This window comes from Eutrigla gurnardus (assembly GCF_963514095.1).
Source record: "Eutrigla gurnardus genome assembly, chromosome: 9".
In the NCBI taxonomy this organism is placed as follows: domain Eukaryota; kingdom Metazoa; phylum Chordata; class Actinopteri; order Perciformes; family Triglidae; genus Eutrigla; species Eutrigla gurnardus.
Genome location: NC_139923.1, coordinates 20441215 through 20461055, shown reverse-complemented (window position 1 = coordinate 20461055; position 19841 = coordinate 20441215). Strand labels below are relative to the sequence as shown.

At 42.1% G+C, this 19841-nt stretch overlaps 2 protein-coding genes across 2 annotated transcripts in view; both read right to left on the bottom strand.

Annotated features, from left to right (window-relative positions):
- Positions 1–2946, bottom strand: part of grm3 (glutamate receptor, metabotropic 3) — a 31530-nt gene extending 28584 nt beyond the window's left edge. Inside the window, exon 1 of the mRNA XM_084018525.1 lies at positions 2847–2946. The gene's annotated coding sequence lies outside the window, so the exon portion shown is untranslated. The remainder of the gene's footprint in view (positions 1–2846) is intronic.
- calub (calumenin b) overlaps positions 1–19841 on the bottom strand; it is a 140573-nt gene that overhangs the window by 119357 nt on the left and 1375 nt on the right. The window lies entirely within an intron of this gene.

Genomic DNA, 19841 nt, shown 5'->3' with positions numbered 1-19841 from the left:
AAAGATGAATTCCGACGACGAAATGGCCGTAATAAACTCTCTCAGTGCATAATCCGCATTTTTGCAGTCTATCCATGTGCTCGGCACTTACTGTATGCTCGAGACGTGTTTTCTCTAATACATGCTGAAACACACATCCATCTCACCCCTTATGCACCATACAGGTGTGTTTACATATGCTAGAGCGCCTTATGGAGCGTATGGAAGGAGAGCGGAGAAGTCGATTATGCTACAGATAATTTTTCAGAAATTTCTATGGACATTCCGATATGTTTTTCAAAAGACATGCCTTGGAGCTGATAGTCGTCCTCCACTGTGCTCCGTGAATGACAAAAAAACACCCAAACTTCTTAGAGGTACATTTCTAGGGGTGTCTGAAACTCAAAAGAGTATTATGTTAATGGGTGTCTCCGGAGAGGTGCTTTACACAGAAAAATGGGGCCTTTACATTTTTTTTTGTGTGTCATCACCTCAGAACTTTTGGTATTTTTTTTCTTGTGCAACTCTATGCTCAGATTTTCTCACTCCCAACTCCCAATGCTCGCTCAGTGGCCCTCAGCTTCAAACTATGATGCTCTGGGTTCCACTCTAACAGTCATGTCATTTTCCTCTCATTACACGCACAGTATCTTTTCAAAATAAAATTCCATCTTGGGAGGAAGTGAGGGTCAGGCAACTATATTGCTCTTTATGCGACATTAGTTTCTCTAAACTGTCCGATAATGATGCAGGCGGGTTTACGTCGGAGTTAGTTGAAACATACAGATGTTGAGGGGCACTGAATGAGACCGGGTTGTACTGAAACAGATAAAAAACAAGCACAGAAGACAACCAGCAACCCGCAACATGCTGCAACCAGCACGGCTTGTTCTTCCAAAATCTACGTCACATTACTCACTTACATCCATAACTCGCCAATTCATGTATCCAATGAAACTGGAGGACATCACTTTCGCAGGGGCTTAATATTTCTAAATGCACTGAGCTACACGGCTAAAAGAGGTTCTGTACTGCATGCAGTTCAGTGAGTGGCGCTGTGTGGAAGCTACAAGGCCAAACAAACACACACACGCACACACAAAGATGCACAAACACAAGCTTGCAGCACAAAAATGTTGAAATTCAAGAGCAAATTTATTCACTGACAATCGTCCCCCGACTCGCATATAGATGCACCTTCTCCTAACACACATTCACACGTAAAAGCCAAGCATGTAAGCTTTTCTTTACGCTCTAACAAGGCCACCAAATGCCCACCCACACTTGGACACACACACACTGTGCAACCTTTACATATTGTACGAATGAACAGATGTATAACACATAATTATGCAACAGGTTACACACTCTCTTGGGTAAAAACACATGACAACCAGATATCAGACGCACCAATATTCTGAAATATAGTAACACAAATATCTGTTATTTCACACATTCAGACACATGTTGTTCCCACCCAAATGAAAAATAATGCAACTCTGCATTCGCCGGTACTTTCATCCTTTACTATTACATAATGCATTATTATTATCATCATCACTATTTGTATATCTGCTACCAAGCCACTTAGACACAGTGGTACAAGCAGTGCCCACCTCTCCTCTGAGGAAATAAATGTGCTTCCACTCCTCTCAGTCACAGAGCATGCAAAGAAAAAGAGTTGATTTAAAATTCACATTACTTTTTCTATAGTGAGCCTATCTTCTGACGTTGATATTGCAATTCAAGTACAGTATTCAAATCATAAGCAAATATCACGGGGGGGAGCCATGAGTTCCGAAAATGTTATGACACATAATTCTAATAATAGTTTTCAATGCAAATATTTGACTCGGGTAAAACAGGAACACAGTTTGACCTTTTTGATTTAGGGAAAGAGGAAAAAAATGACCATTAATATCAAGCTCAAGTTGCTCATTGGGCTGATAAGCACATGCATGATTATCCTGTTCTTTATTGTGGGTGGTGTGTAGATGGAAATATGGTGTCTTAACATCTGAGCTGTGCAGCATAGAATTCTTGCCATTTTGATACAATAACAGGAAAAATCTGAACACTGTGTACCAAACGTTAGATCACTCTACAAGCTCACCGTTGAGTGTGATGGAGACACACCTGCACGGATACAACCACATGCATTGATTTTTGTTTCTTGCTTTCCAATTTCAAACGTGTTATTTAGAGTTGGAGTGTAAGATGGAACATTTTTTTTATTTATTTTTTTTGAGGGGGGGGGGGGGGGAGTTCCATCACACCTTAAAGCTCGAGTCCAGGTGTTCATACAGACATTGGCGCCTCTCCTTTGGCGGAAGGTGTGGAGTGGTTGTTGAGAACCTAACGGGAAAGTCACCCCACTGAGAACACACAGTGACCACAAACGGTTATCAGATCCACCTGTATGCCTGTTTTCAGAGACGCACAACCCGCCCATCCTCCGCTCGGAGCCGCGGGACGTGGCTCGGTGCGGTCTGTGTGAACCCAAATAACTTCTCCACGCAGCGTAAAAATACGCAACTGCAGATACTCTTTGTTTTACCGTCTCTATCTTTATCACGCATCTGCTGCAGAGACGAGGGTGTTTCTCCTGTATCACAACCCGCCATCAGTGGAAGCATCGGATTCAATCAAATACACGCCAACTACATCCATACAGCACATTTGGGGTGTTGAAATCCTGCGCAAAGTTCAAAGCAAATTGTTCCCCACCGTAGGATTGGCTGACGCGCGCTCGAACGGTCCCGGACTGACAATTTTTTTTTTTTTCCTCTGCACTCTGTCGCCTAACCAGAAATCTTAACACTGCAACATTTGCCCACTCAGAAAGGAATATATTAGATTTGACCTACCTTGACGACTTGGATCCTTCAAAGGTTGCGCACAAATCTTCAGTCGCTGGAAGTTTGACTTAGTCTACTCCTGATCCCTCGGAGGAGTCGCACTGAGAGAGAGAGAGGGAGAGAGAGAGAGGATGGGCGCCACTGCTCTGCGCGCCAGCTCCGCGGATGGATGCGTGTGTGAGCGCGCGTGCATGAGTGAGAGCGTGAGTTAGTGAGAGAGAGAGAGAGCGAGAGCGAGAGAGAAACAACAGACGTGGAGAGCTGTAGCCCCTTGCCAAAGGATGCTTCAGTCTCCTAGCAACAACAATCGATCTGGAAAGGAGACATTTTTATTGGATGAAAAGAAAACTTAGCCATTCAACCCCCTTAGCACATGTTTACCACTCAGAAAAAAAACACAACTCCGGCTTTACTGAGTGGAGGGAGAGAGAAAAAAAGAGAGTGAGAGAGGAAGAAAGAGATGATGCCACATGCATCATAACATCCGTGTCTGAGGTGCAGAATGACAGAATTCATCATCCACACATCCATCCGTCCTTGCATCCTGACTCGAGATGACAAATATATACGTGTATAGGAAAACACCCTCTTTCCTTTCATGTGAGCTCCATCAACGCTTTAACGCAGTATTGCACTCTGATGTCAGTGGCAAAGAAAAACGGTCGGAGCAGCACTAAACATGAAGGATCTGACATCGGCTGCATGGTTCAGTGGGAACGATGTGGCAAATCCAAACCAAAACACCCTCAGACATGTGACTGGAAGTCTGTATCCAAACCCTGTCATACATCACACTAACAGGATGCATGATGTATAGCAACCTCACTCACACACACACACACACACGTGAGTTAGTTGTCACTCTCCCGCCTATTTTTCCACCGTAAGAACAGAAGCACACAGCGGTGTTTCTCGTACGTGTCTGTGTCACTGCACACACACACACACACACACACACACATCTGTGCATCTGTATTTGTTTGTATGATTATGCACATGGAGTCATTAGAATGCAAGTATGCAAGTGTGCAGCTCCTTCTGAACAGAAAATCTTCTTCACGCATGATTGAGTCACTGAGCATACACACAAACGCACACACACACATACATGCATGCTACATACACATGCACACGCAGGGAGGCACTCAGTCTAGTCTCCTGATATCTGTATTGTAAAGTGAGTCCAGTACAGAGAGAGAGGCGACACTGTCTGAGGGCTTGCATGAAGCATTTTTTTTTTTGCTTTTTGATTGCAGCTACTAGAACGCCCCAGCGTGGTGTTTTTGGCTGTTTTATATGCAGATGCATGAAGGCGGCGGGCGGAAGTTTTTAGCCGGCTCATATGTTTTCCCATGTATCTACTCTGTGACACCATATGGCATAAGATGACTGTCTCTGAGGATAAGCGACGGATGGGCAGAGATTGATTCGTTGACTGGAGGAGTGAGGGTAAAAGCATCCACTTCACACCTCTGTGGCACACATGCATGCACGGGCATGAGGTGGGAAGTGCACACACACACACACATACACACACACACACACACACACACATAGTGTCAGTCACAGCTTTCCCAAACTTCATCCCTCGTCCCCGCCGTTCCAGCTCGGAGATGCTGGCTACTCTAATAATGGCCCCATTGTCTGCATGGCATGCATATATGCAGAAAAGCCCAGAAAGCAAGCTTTGTCCCATAAGGGTCCCTCAGCGAGAGAGCTTTGTGCCTGGCCTTTCCTCATAGACCAAGGCAGAAAGAAAGAGAGACAGAAAGAAAGAAAGAAAGAAAGAAAGAAAGAAAGAAAGAAAGAAAGAAAGAAAGAAAGAAAGACAGATTGAGGGAGATAGATGGATACCAATGTGACAGATAGCAAATATGGCCAAGTTGAAAACCTTCATGTGCAACCGTCGACAGGCATTAGGTTGAGATCGTGCGTTTGGAAAGCCAGTGTGCAGGAATTTAACATTTCGCCTCATCATGGTGAACTGCTCCAGCTCATGCAGCAGGAAGTAGGTCCGCTGGGATTATGTTTTCTTCTCCTTTGATTCCCTACAGATTGTTTGTGTCCCCGCGCTAATAGAATTAGCCATGCTTCATTTCCCATGGTCTTCTGTCCCGTCTTGGCCTCGTGATGGATGGAGCCTCACACAGAGGAGTGAGTGCGCTTAGAAGTGTGCCTTGTGTCGGTCGGACAACGGGGCCAGTTACAACCACAGGCTTCCATTTGCTTTGGTCACTTGTGAGGTGACCAAGTGGACAGAAGAGATTCTTATTTATTGAGACTTTAATACAGTTTTTTTTCACAGACACGTGATGAAGAAATCAGTTGTTTTAAATATTTGGCTACTGTGAGAGGAGTGTGTATCTGTGCTGAGACCAGATTTTAGGGCCATATTTGGGGGAAAAAACAACATGCAACTACATTCAACACAAGCGAAAGTTGTTTTTATTAATTAAGTTAAGGTTTTAAGGTTGAAGAGTTCTTCAAATATTTCCATTGGCACACTCCAGAAGAGAGATTTGAGGTCTCCGGAGACTGGCTTAGCTAAGCTCTGAATTTGACCACTACAATTTGTGCATGTCATTTTGAAAAACATAAAATACTGATTGGCGGTTTTAGGAACCACGCGGAGGACTGCATTTGATCTCACACAAAAGTAAGCTATCAAAAGTAAGCTTCTATACTACCCCGATAACATTCCTACACAAATCAGTATGTCAAAGGGACTTTACTTTACTTTGCTGTGTATTAAATCCATTAATAAAATACCATGTCTACTTTACGTCCCGTTCTTTGTTCCTTCAGACCCGGTTGATTTAGAATCGCCATACAAGAGATAAGAGTGTGACTGGAAATCCAAATCAAATGGTTTTATTTGGTAATTAAATATCAAAAAACGTTCCTAAATGTGTTTTAGTCGGCTGAGTAAAAACCTGTGTATATCCGTGTGTGACTATCATATGGTTGCTAATGTTGTTTTGGGCTGTTTGTGGCTCCTAACGGGGGGTTTGTCTCTAATTATCTTGGTTACAGAAGCATGGCCAACAGACTGCAGGCCACGCACTCTTCGCAGGACGTGCATTGACCTGTTTCATGTTCGTCTGCTCACCAGTCCAACACACACACACACACCCTCATAAACACACAGACATAAACACGCACAAATAAAAACGAAAGTGTCGTTACTGAGCAGTGACTCACCTCCCTCAACCTTCTGTTCAGGGTGACGAGAATCCAAAGTTTCAAAAAAGTTTTTTTTTGTAACCTAATTTCAATGTCTCACTTTATTTAACAGCTCATTACTCTTTCTATTTTGAATTAAAGTGGTAGCCCGTAACATTTTCATCGATTTAATGGTCTTTTAAGTTACTATCTATCAAAGAGTGAGTTAAAAGAATGGTGATTGATCACATGACCCACTAATGAAAGTGCTTGTACAGTAGAAGGAAATGTAACACAAACCATCTGTACTTTATCCTTGAAGGACTTATTCAAAATCAGCTCATTTGCATTTCCCCATATGCTGTCTTTCATCACAAAGTGTTTTCTGAGAACTGTGTTACGTTTGACAGAAAAAAACCTTTGGAATCTGGGTGAGAATGACTTCAACTCCCCACAATCTGGGTGTTATTTGGTAAAAATGAAAAAAAAGAATGAAAAAAAAAACAAAAATCGATGAGCTTTAATTACCACAGTTTCTCTGTAATCAAATCATTCTTAACACATGCACAAACATAGTGGTGTGTTTATGCACGTATGTACGTGCACACACGTGCGTGTACAAAAACAGACTGTGTACAGTATCTGATTTGGCCTCTCCTCTGAGCTTTCTCACCACGACCACAATTCATTAGTAATTGACCGCAGCAGCCTCACTCATTAAACATTAACAGGCTGCTGGTGAATAATTGATTAATGATATGAGGCGATCTGCAGCAGCATTCTGACAATAAGAGTGCACGGATGAGAGGAAAGAAAGGCCGAATCAATGGGATGTCAGGCAAAGGTCCCGGCACTCACTCACTCACTCACTCACTCACTCACTCACTCACCCACCACTTTAATTACCTCACTGGTCAAGTGGAGACATTTTTCAGCAAGTGCAAACATACTATATTACACGTAATATTTGAAATGGCCTCTGAAGCCAGAGAACAACTTAATTTGAAACTGGATGTTGAAGAAATATGTTACCACCGTTGTGCTCCTCAGGATTTCTATCATTCTTGGTTTTTCAAGCCAGTGTCAGTTGTTTGATGCTGTATCTCATTTTAGACAGTGCGCTAACCCAATTTCTTTTAGCAAACACGGTGCAGTTTGTCAATCCCATCTGGTACTCACAGGTGTCTTTGTGATTATTTCCTTCCGAATATTGCAGTTCTTTTTTGCAGCATTTTTTTTTTTTTTGTCTGTGTGGTTTTTTTTGTCGAGAATTCGTGGTTGGGTTGAAATATTGTGGGGGGGAAAGAGTTTCTCTGCTCCCTATCGCCAGGAGAATATCATTCGTCAGTTCCATCTGAAAGGAGCTTAGTATGGCGGTGTAGTGGTTTGCACTGTGGACTCATAGTCTGCATGTCCTCCCCGTGTCAGCGTGGGTTTCCACGGGAACAGCCACAGTCCAAAGACATGCAGGTTCATTCATTGATGACTCAAATTTGCCTATAGGTGTGAATATGAGCATTGATGCTTGTCTGTGTCTATGTGAGATGTGACTTTGACCTATCCAGGGTGTCCTGTCCTAAGGATAGCTGGGATCGGCTCCCCGTGACCCCGTACAGATAATGTATGGAATTCCATCTAAAACTGTTACAAATTGAAAAAAAACTATGGTTAAGTTTGGTTAGATTTAAGCCCAAAAATGACTTAGTTAGAGTTGGGTTACTTTATTTTAGGGTACAAGCGTGCTCATGGTTAAAATATAACAACGCTGCTTGTTGGCAGGAAACCGGAAGCGGATAGTGGTTTCTCATGTTCAAGTTCACTGTTTTGTTGACCCATCTGACCCAATATGCATCCTATATGCTCATCAACACATTGTTGTCTTTAAGCACACCACGTCTGCTATCTATCACAGTGTCTCTTCGGAGCTTTCTGCATGTCCAATCTGTGCTTAGTATCAAATTAGTCAATTCTAATAATGTTAAATTGATTGTTTTGGCCCGAAAAAAAAGCCTTCAAGCATCTTCAGTAATGAGAATTTTCTCAATGAAAGTGGATAGACAGTTTCATTAAAGTTGTGTCATTAAGCTGATTGGACATTTAAAAGAGACAAGGCTAGTTTAAAGTGTGAGAATATAATAATTAAGTTTTAACTTTACTGACAATGGTTTAAAAGACCTAGCACTGGGGAAAAAAATGACTAAAATGAAATGAATCAGGAATAGCTCTTCAGCCGTGAGGCTTATATTCATATTTCTGGTCTCCTTTGAAGGGTAAAAAACGAATGTATGAACCCATTGTGAGTAAACCTATTTCTATTACCATTCCAGAGTACACGGAGATGCAGTGAAGGAAAAAATAAGATTTTTATCCTTGCCAAGTATATATATATATATATATATATATATTAGGGCTGTCAAAAGATTACAAATTTTAATCTGAGTAATCACAGGGTAGCTTTGGATTAATCACGATTATTTACCATTTCTAAATATACACGGAACATTTCCATTTTCTCTGTTATGTCTTTTGTTGTGGGAATGGAAGGATAATGACAGAAGGCGTATATGCACCAGACTTTGAAGCCTCGACAAATAGGGATGCAGTGATACCACTTGATTCAGAGCGAGTACAAATACTTAAATTTCAGTACTTGCCGATACAGAGTACTGATATGAGTACTTAAAGGCAGAGTAGGTCATTTGGAAAAACCACAGAGACTTTGAGCTGGACTGCCTGTCTACCTGTGCAACCTGATTGGGCTGCAGGTACCGCCTCATACTATCAGTAGTATCAAGGACACTAGCTGTACACAAAACAACAGAAAAATCAGTCAGGAAAGATAAGCAGAGAGCAATTGCCTGTGGCCAGCAACGGTTCCCTTTTTGGGGGTTGTCTTGATTTTGCCTCTCCATTGCACCTGTTCTCACTATATTAAGATAGCGGCTAAATAGGCTGAATAAATATAGACTCATTGGTGGTTTTGTGCATGAAGTATAATTAATCTGCAGTTTTTTACGTTATTTAATGTTCCATTATCAACTCATATTATAAAAATGAGGAATTTTACGAGCCAAAAACAGACAGCATGATAGAGATATTGTAGCCACTATCCTGACCAGCAGTCGCCACTGGGCTGGGTCCAAGAGGAGATTGTGTTTTTGACATGCTCAATGAGTAATGTCCAGGCAACATTCACTGTTGGGTGATGTTGCCTTTTAATAAAGACATTCACTTCACAGCGAATTTACTTGTATGCAAACAGACCTTGTTGATGATATGATGATTGGCTTTCTGGTTTGGCTTCCCCCGAGCACTCAAGTGAAGCAATCGCCCCATGATTACATGCTCTGTTCCTCCTGTGCCCAATATGCATATTTCTAACCACCCATAGTGAACTTAACCCATGCAATTAATATTAAGACATAAATACCGACATCATTTATGACTCCAACAGAGATACAAAGTCAGATTTATTCAAGAACATATTATCAATTCAGCATGAGTGGGGTTCAAGCCTTCCTATGTGCATGGTTTCTGGTCACACTGATTTTTAATGGCGACGAAAATTATTGTTTAACTGAGCTTGATAGTCATAGAATAATACATTTACGAGGTCAGTGCACTGCTGACCTGCTTTCGATGATGTATTGATAAGGTCCAGGTAACATTTTCTTTTGGCTTACTCTAAAACAACTGGTTACATTGGGCGTATCAAAGGAAATACCTCAACATATGTATCAATGTTTTTTTCTCTCTCAAGGCCATGGTTGCTAAATGTTGGGGTATTTTCCAAGATCCCAAATTATTTGAGATAAACCCAAAACAAAATGTTGACATAATGTCAAAATCAAAACTGGCTGGATGCGAGCGTGCAAAATATGTTTCCAGAAATGTATTTTTTCATAGGTGGCTCTGATCAGTAGAGACTGACACAGATGGATGGTGCAAAAATAGTTAATTTAGCACAGAGCAGGTTGAGAAGTTGGGGGCTTGCTGGCACGAGGCAGGTTTTACCAGGAGCTCCACGAGGAACAACAAACACGGGAAAAACACAGGAGCTGGCAGTGTGGCGAGGCACACCGGGGAACAAGGGCGAGGGCAGGACAAATACTGGTGAGTCACCAAAGGCCAAAGAACACACGAGGAGTTGAGGTTACACACTACTGATCAAAACGTAACTATCTGGCAGAGTGGTGAAGTGAAGACCAGGCTTTTATTGAGTGGGTTGATGAGGCGAGTAAAAGCAGGTGTACCTCGTCAGCTGCAGCAGGAGAAGGCAGCCATGCCCCCTGCCACAAATGCTCTCTGGGAAGAAGAAAAGGGAGGGGAACAGAGAAAAAACAAAAACCCAACATAAACCCAATCCTAACAGTTCACTTATTAAATCAACTGCAGTAGATATGAGATGGGTCAGGGTTAGGCTTCGAAATGTGTCAGGAATATGTGAATGTGCCCAATATTCGATGTTGGGCTTCAGTAGGGAGCAGATGGGCACTACCCTGGAATCAAGGAAAGTTACACAAACTTTGAAATCTCTATCAATATTAAAGGGTGTCAAGTCAATTTGACCCTCCATGTGGTCACCTGAGGGGGCTGTGATAGTTCTGTATTGGTGAGACTTGAAGGAGAGAGCGGGAAGGGGGGATGGGCCGAGTTTTAACTTCATATCATGCAAGGTGCAAGGCCTAGTGGGAACTTGAGCCTTAAAGGCTGAGTAGGTAATTTGGAAAAACCACAGAGACTTTGACTTTGAACGTGTTGCCGAACCAATAAAGTCCTGCCCCCTTCATTCAGACCTCTACAAGGTACAAAGCCACTCCCCCAGAACGCCCCAAGGAGTGCTTGAGATTGGCAGATCTCGACAACCTGAGTATTGTATGCCTCTTTTTGGCCGAGCTCAACTTCACTAAGTGCAATTCTGAGAATTGCCATCACAAGGGTTATACTCAAATGGCAATAATGAATAACTTTTTGCATATGAGCACAAACAGTTGAAGGAGTTAACGAGTGGCGGGCAGCGTGTTGGATCTAACAGTGGCGATATAACACATGAGCAGCAACAACAAACCCGATGTAATCTAAATCACATTTAACGAGACCAAATGACGACAAAACAGCTCAATGGTTATAAAACCTTCATTAACAGAGACGACAAAATTGCGGAACTTAATTGGCATTAAACAGTGACTTGGCGGTCCGTTAAACATTACAATAAAATTACAGGAATACACGGTTAAACACAGTAGCATACCTGTCTCTGCCTAGACGACCTCTTCACGTTTCATGTTGACACTCAACTGTTATTCAAGGTCCCGTTTAGGTGAAATAAGCAGAAATGGTGTGGGAGGTTCTTTACTTGAGCTGACACTCAGTGACCCCTTTCAACAAAATGGATGATGCTACATCCTCCTAGGAATAAGTTCAACTGGAAGAACATGCGATCTTCCCTTACAGGAAATTGCAGATGGAGCGGGTCGGGCAAGACACAAGGGCACAGAGAGAAGTTACCAAAGTACCAGAAGTGACAGAGACATTCAAAAGTTTGCTTAAAAAAGAATAAATACGACAGAAAAACAACAGAAAGTTAGTCTGTATGTTATTTACATTTTTAATCCAATAACTCAAGAAACGGTTAGCGAGCATCGCTGTCAGAGAACGAGCTCTGCATTAGCACAAGTAAGACGATAAAATGATGAAATACCCCAAAAATGACATTTTTTATTATACATCGTGAACAACTGCAGGTTATTTGTATTTCATACACGGACTGTTGATGTCAGTGATTCCTTGCAGCCACCAGGTGGCCATGAACAGCCAGAGCTCCCACCAATGCAAGTCAGTCAAACTTGACTATAGATGGCTGCCGACTCCTCCCCCAGGCTCCTTACTGTGAACAGGTAAAAGCCTAAAACCTGCTGTGTTGTGGGATGCACTACTAACAGGGTAAAGAAACTACAACTAAGTTTTTATAAGCTGTCGAACTGAACATTTTTCTTTTAAGTTTGCAAATATTAGGTAAAGTTAAGCTACAGCATTTTGACAGTGTAAAAATGGTCTCATTGTAAAAAGTGGATGAATCAGAATGACACTCAAGGACTGAAAATGAAGATGAGAGTAATTTAGCAGCAAAAAATAAGATCTGGATGTCTCGTTACTGGAGTAAAGATAAGGACTCCCCAGGACTTGGCAGGGACCAGTCACAGAGGTATTTGATGATGAATAGGGGCCACGCTCACCCCTTTAAAATCAACTCATGGTTTGGGTATACTATGTGCCTGTTTGTGTCTGTTTGTATGCCTGTGCTCATGCAAGTGTGGCTTGTTTGTCTCGGCTACCGACTCTCAGAGCAGTTAAGCAGGCAGAATAGTTCATTAACACACGTTTAATATTTAATATGGGATTTGATAAAAGATGATGTTTCATTAATGAGGTGATCCATCCCTGGATATTAAGAGTCATTCAAACCCGTGCAGCACTCTGATACTTAAACTTCTATGCCTAACCCTTTTCATGCTTTGGTTTATTCAGAGATGCAGCATGTTGTTTCGACTTTACCACGTATTTTTAGCTCATCTCTTAATCAGTATTATCTAGCGTGAGATTCTGTTATCTGTTTGTGCATGTATGCTTTAAATAGCACATCAACCATTTCATCCCTGTCCATTAATCTCCCATTTGGTTAATTATCACAGTTGCTAATTACAAACCTCTCAACAGAAGCAGACCTCCTCTGCCTGTTTTTCCCCCCGATTCTTCCTCTCCGTCGCTTCTCCCTTCTTCTCTCTTTTGTCCTTCGCAACATGGCGACAAGACAGTTGCACATACAACTTTAAATAAACAGGAAGTTTAGTTATGACAAATTGATTAAAAATGTCTGGGAACACGTCCAAAACTCAGTAGGTCTTCTATCCTCAGCAGGCAGTGATGTTGGATGAATATATAGCGCCCCCCCCTTTTTAACTGGATACCTCAGTTGGTGCTGGCTATGTATCCGCGGCTGTCATGCTGCTATTTCTGCCCATGCCAGACGCTCCAGGATGGCTGCTCTGAGAGGGGTGCTTTGAAGAGTTGTCCAGGTGAGAGCTTGGCTGTGGCGGAGCTTTTTGTGCTCTTTCACAACACGGAGTACCCTTCAGGGACTCAAATTGCCCTGCAGTGTTGTGGATAATACTCAAATCCACACTAAAACCACACGCACACACGCAGGCACATACACAAGAACTCAATCTGGAGCTTTCTACGCATGGCCACTGTTACACTTATTCAGGTACACACATGTGCTCACGCAATTCCTTCCCATATTAAAATAGCAAGTTGGATTAAACAAAAAAAGGCAGAAGACAATTGCTCTGGCATGAAACCTTCCCTTGGTACCATTTCAAACACGGTGGAGAAAAAAAACACAACATAAGTGCTTTAATGGTTTATTTTTCTCTCTGGACTTGAGCTCTTTTCTCAGTCCACCTCTTTTTGTTTCCTCTTCCCATCCTCCCTTAATTTCACCTCCCCGCTTCTAAACAGCACAAAAAGCCATAGCCAGACTACAGATGAGACCATATGCGCCTGTGCGTCTGTACGTGTAATTACGTGTGTCTAATTAAGTGTGCCGTTCTGTTCGGCAGTACTGTGGCGATCCAACGTGGTGTGGAGGAAAGTGAACTCGTGACTACACGGGTCCTCGGAGGTGCTCACAAAATGCATTTAATGTTGATTCCAAGAGCAATGCTCTGTTCTCTCTTTCTCAAAAGGGAACGCTGTGTTTTTTGTCGCCTCCGGTGCCTTCTGAGTTCAGGCACTATAGGTAGGATCCAACTGGGCCCATGTTTGCCTCCGTTTAGACGAGCTCAGAGTCGATAAAGTCCCTGTGAGGTCATAGGAAGTATTGGGTCTCCACAACACAACCCAAGCTGTTTTCAGACAGAATACAATAACGCCACCCTATGTGCTATAAAATCCTTTATTTTCTATTGTTTGTGTGTTATGAAAAAGCCTTATTGGTTATGGGGGAGAAGGATGTTATAATAAACCCTTATTGGTTTATTTTGATACATGTATTTTAGAGGTTGAGGTCTGACTTATTGGCAACTATATGGACCTCACAGCTTCTTTAAAGCAATTTGATGCTACGCTGACGTCCCCACATCCAGCCAGCTGGTCGAGAGTGATCCGAGATTTTAGTCAAATCAAGTGTGTTCTGAAGACAGTCATTTATGCATCCTATAAAAGCCACACATGTGATATTACACATCCACTTTCAAAAACTCAACATATACAAATGCAAACAAAACCTTTCAAATGCAGCGAGTGCTTGCATTCACAGCCTGTATGTACACACAAACGCACACACACACACACACACACACACACACACACACACACACACACACACACACACCAGCAGATCCCTACCAAGAGTGAACCAAAGTTATGTGGGTAATAAATCATTTCCTGCTCACATAATCTTACAGATGACAAACTACATATAGCTCAGAATGTGTTTTATTCATGAAAGTGTGTGTGTGTGTGTGCCATATGTTTTTTTTTTTTTTTTTTTTAATTTCCGGTGCGCGTGTGTGTGAGGTGAAGGGGGTATGTGTGAACTGCGTCATTGAGCCTTGGGGGTACAATTTCAAATCGCAGCCTTAAGGTGGCCTCCCCACTGATCCAGTTAAACAAGCCACTTACTGCGCTGCACCAGGTGAGCCAGTGAATAGATGCTATCATGATGCATTGGCTGCCAGGCATTGATATTGGGCCGAAATGTTGAATAGATTGTTCAGTTTGGTCCAATGACCTCAACAACCACTGTTACAGCTTTTATCACTTCTAAGATTCAACATTTCTCAGTTTGTTTGGAAAATGTCCTCGGTGTTTATGTCTCAGTGCACACAACATTTGTTGTTATTTGATGCTAGGAGATATGGTTTATGTTGTTCGCATCTGAGGTTCTCTTGCAACGAGCAAAGCTCACAAAATGTTTAAAGGTACATAGGAACGTGAAATGGCCAGCAAACAAAATTCTTTCCATGCAAACGTTACTTTTATCGATTTTTAAAATCCAACATTCACATATTTATAACAATATCAATATCAATTCTTCAAAAGAAAATAATAAATCTCATGTAGTAGTATTTTTTTGTGGTTTACATATGCATGTGCTTCATCATTTGTCCTCTTCGTCCACATTCTGCCATCAAATGGATGATTTGTGGTTCGAGCCGGGCTGGGGCATGAATCTGCGTTTATAGCAGCAGATCTGAAGTCAGTTTCATGTCTAAATTAGAGCACTCTGTAGCAACACATTGTAAATGAGTCTTAATGAGTTTCCTCGCCTTTATTTTCTGCACTGTTAGACAGCCCTATGGCAGCAGTGAGACGTCAGCTATTCCTGCTGGGGCTAATATCCCCCAACCACCATGATGACACTGCCACCAGTCATTCACATGCACACAGGTAATTGCATGTGAATATATATATATAAACGCAATAATTTTACCCCAACAGTGTGAATACCGGGCCTTGATAATACACAGTATGTGACGGCACATATGTGTTCCATTTGAGACACACATTTGTGTCACTTTTCGACACAAGCAGTGTGAAAGTGGAACATCCTTTAACATTTTGTGCATGCGGCAGTAATCATCTCCATGACTCATCTGAATACTAAATCTCCCTCTTTTAGACTTCCACGCAAAGCACCCCCAAATCCTAACGCATGCTGCTAAATGCGAAAGCAAAACAAAACAAAAAAAAAAGCTCATGCTTGCTTTTTTGCATTTTTATCAAAACCGCTGGCAGCATCTGCCGTGAAGACTTAGGGATCTGTTAGACGAGTATGTGGAGCAGCATACATTAATCATTACGCTGTTGAGTGACAGATACTCATATCAGCATTTACATAAACAATTGGAACAGGGTATGAATCTGAATGATGTACCATCAAGTATGGATGATATCAGGAATGAATTGTACCGCAAACAGTGGCGAGCGTGAGCTTGTAGGTGACAGGCGATCCAACAGGCGGTGTAACCCAGAATAAGCTTGATAACGGAACACAGCAGTCACCTTGTCTTCTGCGGGTCAATCCGACAACTCTAATTGCTTGTGTCTGAGGATGTTCCTCTTCTGAGGGTTTTGTGCATCGCGTGAGTGTAAAGAAAAGCGGGGGTTTCTCCCGTCTATGGATTTAGCGTGTCTGAATTCAAAGGCCAAGAGCTGATCTATGAATAGAGTGCTATTGTAAAGTGTTGGAGGGATGAGTGCCAATCTAATAAGGCTGCTAAGTATATGATGAATAGAGCATCACAACAGCTATATACACTGTAATCTGGGAGTGTTGCGTCACCTCTTACAGCTAATCTTCTTATGGGGGGAAAAAAACAAGCAACGACGATGTTCCTTAACTGGGCAAAGAGGAAACATACTGAGGATCTGAGTTTTCTAGTCTTTCTCTTAAGTTGTCTGTCTTTGACTGTTTTTTTTCTCTTTGTCCATTTGTCTTTTCCTAGTTTGCACACACTCTTGCTGCAAGTCCTTTTCTGACTTTTATTTAATTTTTTAGCCCATACTAGCGGCATGGCTCGAGGGATGGCAATTTCTGGTCATTTCTTTGTTCCGGACTGAAATATCTCAACAACTTTTTATCCCAACTGTACCCCTTTTCTGCTAATTAGCAAATGTTAGCATGGATGCCAAAATAAGAACTAACATTTTGTAGCTGTAAATGCGATTCAGCGGGTACGATTTAGCTCAAATTCTCATTGTGTTTACGTACAGACTCTTTGTGTTGTTTAAACAATGCAGGTGGAGGAGGGTGACGTATTGCACGTATTGCCAATCAATAGGTCGTAAGAAGCTGTTATCAGCTATCTGTTTTTGTAACATTCAGTAGTAAATCCCACAGGAGAATGTTCACTATCATGGTCTAACACACTGAGTTTGTCATTGTGCTGTCAGGCCACCCGTTGTGTGTGTGTGTGCATGCATGTGTGTGTGTGTGCTTCTCATAGCTGGAGGGGAAACAGGCAAACTGACGTTCAAGAGCAGGCTGGATAGAATACACATGGAGCATCAATATTTGTCAGTGCAGAGGCAAAGATTAGGCTTGCAAGTCGTGTAGCACTGATGCTTCTTAAAATATCAGAAAAAAGGGTATCAATTCATAAAGCTCCTTCCATCCTTCTCTTTCTCTGAAGTTCTACGTTTTTAAGGCTGTATTGTTAGGCTGACGAGAATTTTAATATCTACGAAGGTATCTATCTATCTATCTATCTATCTATCTATCTATCTATCTATCTATCTATCTATCTATCTATCTATCTATCTATCCATCCATCCATCCATCCATCCATCCATCCATCCACAAGGTGTTGCTTTTTCTATGTTTATATATAAATCATAGAAAATCACCTTGTCTTTGCCTCCCCCTTCCACAGCTCTCCTTCCCTCCTGCTTGTGCCCTGGCTCTGGTTGTTCACACCCACCTTTTCCCTCCTCCTCGCTGGGTACAGGGAAGGCTAGTAGAACAGTCTCGTCTTTGAGACGTGAGGAGTTTGATCTTCAGAAAGTGGAATCTAGATAGCATGTCTTGCTGTGCTTCAGGGATGTGTATGTGTGTGTGTGCACGTGAGTGTGCATGTGCACCCACATGTGTCGACGTTATATTCCAGAGGAAGATAAAAGCCCTCACCCCAACAATGCACGGTTTTGCTAAGTAAAGCAACAGGAATAGTTCCCACTTTCAGTTGCAGCTTTGCCCTAATACTTAAAATACAGTCATGAATTATATTTTAACATGTAATTATATACACATCTATGGATATCTACCTGCCCTTGCTGTGTTGCTGTGTTTTTAGACTGAAAACAGAAAATGCACCAGCCAGCAGGCATGAAATCCAATGATAGCAATGAATGGATGGATGGATGGATGGATGATTGATGGATGGATGGAGAGATGGATGGGTGGATGGATGGAGAGATGGATGGAGGGATGGATGTATGGAGAGATGGATGGATGGATGGAGAGATGGATGGAGGGATAAGTGAATGGGTGAATGGATGGGTGGATGAATGATGGATGGATGGATGGATGGAGAGATGGATGGATGGATGGATGGAGAGATGGATGGGTGGATGGATGGAGAGATGGATGGAGGGATGGATGTATGGAGAGATGGATGGATGGAGAGATGGATGGAGGGATAAGTGAATGGGTGAATGGATGGGTGGATGAATGGATGGATAGATAGATGGATGGATTGAGGGATGGGTGGATGGATTGATGGATAGATAGATGGATGGATGGATAGGTGGATGGATTGAGGGATGGGTGGATGGATGGATGGATGGGTGAATGGATGCATACATGAATGGATTACAGATGGATGATTGATTGATGATGGATATATGCATATGGGAGGATGGATTGATGGGTAGATGGATGGATGGATTGATGGGTAGATGATAAATGATGATTTACACCTAAAATAATGTTTTGTAAAGAAATAGAGCATCTCAGTGTAAACTTGCAAATGAGCATGCACACCAAATTGATTGTGAAGGATTTGTACAAGACTTGCTTCTGAAAGAGGACCTTTCATGTTGTGCTCCTATTGATGAGCAGGGAAAGTTAATAAATCAAATAATACAAGTGTCCCACAAACATCTCTGTGCTTCTATTCTGTGGATAACATGATAAATCAAAGCCAGTGTTTGGCCTTGATTTTTGTCTTTTGTAAAAAAAAAATATAATAATAATTTATTTTTGCTGTCCACAATATATCTCTCTCAGCCCATTCCTCTCCGTGGCTACACTGCAGGAATGTCAAGGCTTCACTGGAATGTGTGCACATCCATTTGTGTATTTCTTGTATCTGTGCAGCGTGTTTAGAAGCTGAAGATTTGCTGTAAAATAATATTTCCAGGGGACCTCGACCTGACCGTTTGACCACCACTAACCATTTCATCCTGTCAAACACATGCGGACATCTTTCTTAAAGCCGTCCACCCACGTTCTGGAAGCGATTAGATGAACAATGTGTTTCCTGCCTCAATGGAGGACACAATTCCAAACAGGTGTAGCTGTTTCTCGGGGGCTTGTACGTGTCTATTGCACATCTGCGTGTATTTTTGTATTTTTTGGTTGCATTGTTGCGTTTGTGCCTGTTCAGGGAACAGGTGATATGTGTTTGAAATGCACGAGCACAGAGCCAAGTGTTGCATACTGCTGGATGGCACTGTTGCCAGATGAAACAGCGAGTGAGCGAGAGAGAGAGAAAGAGAGTGAGAGCGCTGAGAGACAGAGCTGAACTTAAGTAACCCTCCTACAGCGTCTCGCACTTTGAATTTAGCAAGAATTTAACTGAAGAGTTTAACTTTCCTGATTGTCGCTTGCCTGAACACTCGAGCTGTGTCAAGGTAGAATAAGTTCTGAGGTTTTTAACTCTGCGGTTCCAGATAAACAACACTGTCAGCGCCAAGCCAAAACATTATGCTTATAGAGCAATTCCACTGCGGTGTCCGAACAAGATATACATTTCTGAGTGTGCACGAATGCATAAATGCCTGAAACGGCGTTAGTAGACTCATTTTTCTTTCCAAGTGTGATGATGCAGTGAAAAAAAGTGCATCTAACCAGTCATGTTTTAGGCTGCATTCAAAATATTAATTCTTCATTAAGACAAAAATATGTACAGAATCCTGTTTCCAGCTGTAGGTGAATGTCAACAGTGTTTCATGCGTTCAGTTTCAGAGGCATGTTCATGCATTATATTTGAGTTTGGGTGAGAGGGAGACACTCTCAGATTCAATGGATTTACTTTCCCCACGGCGGCATGCACT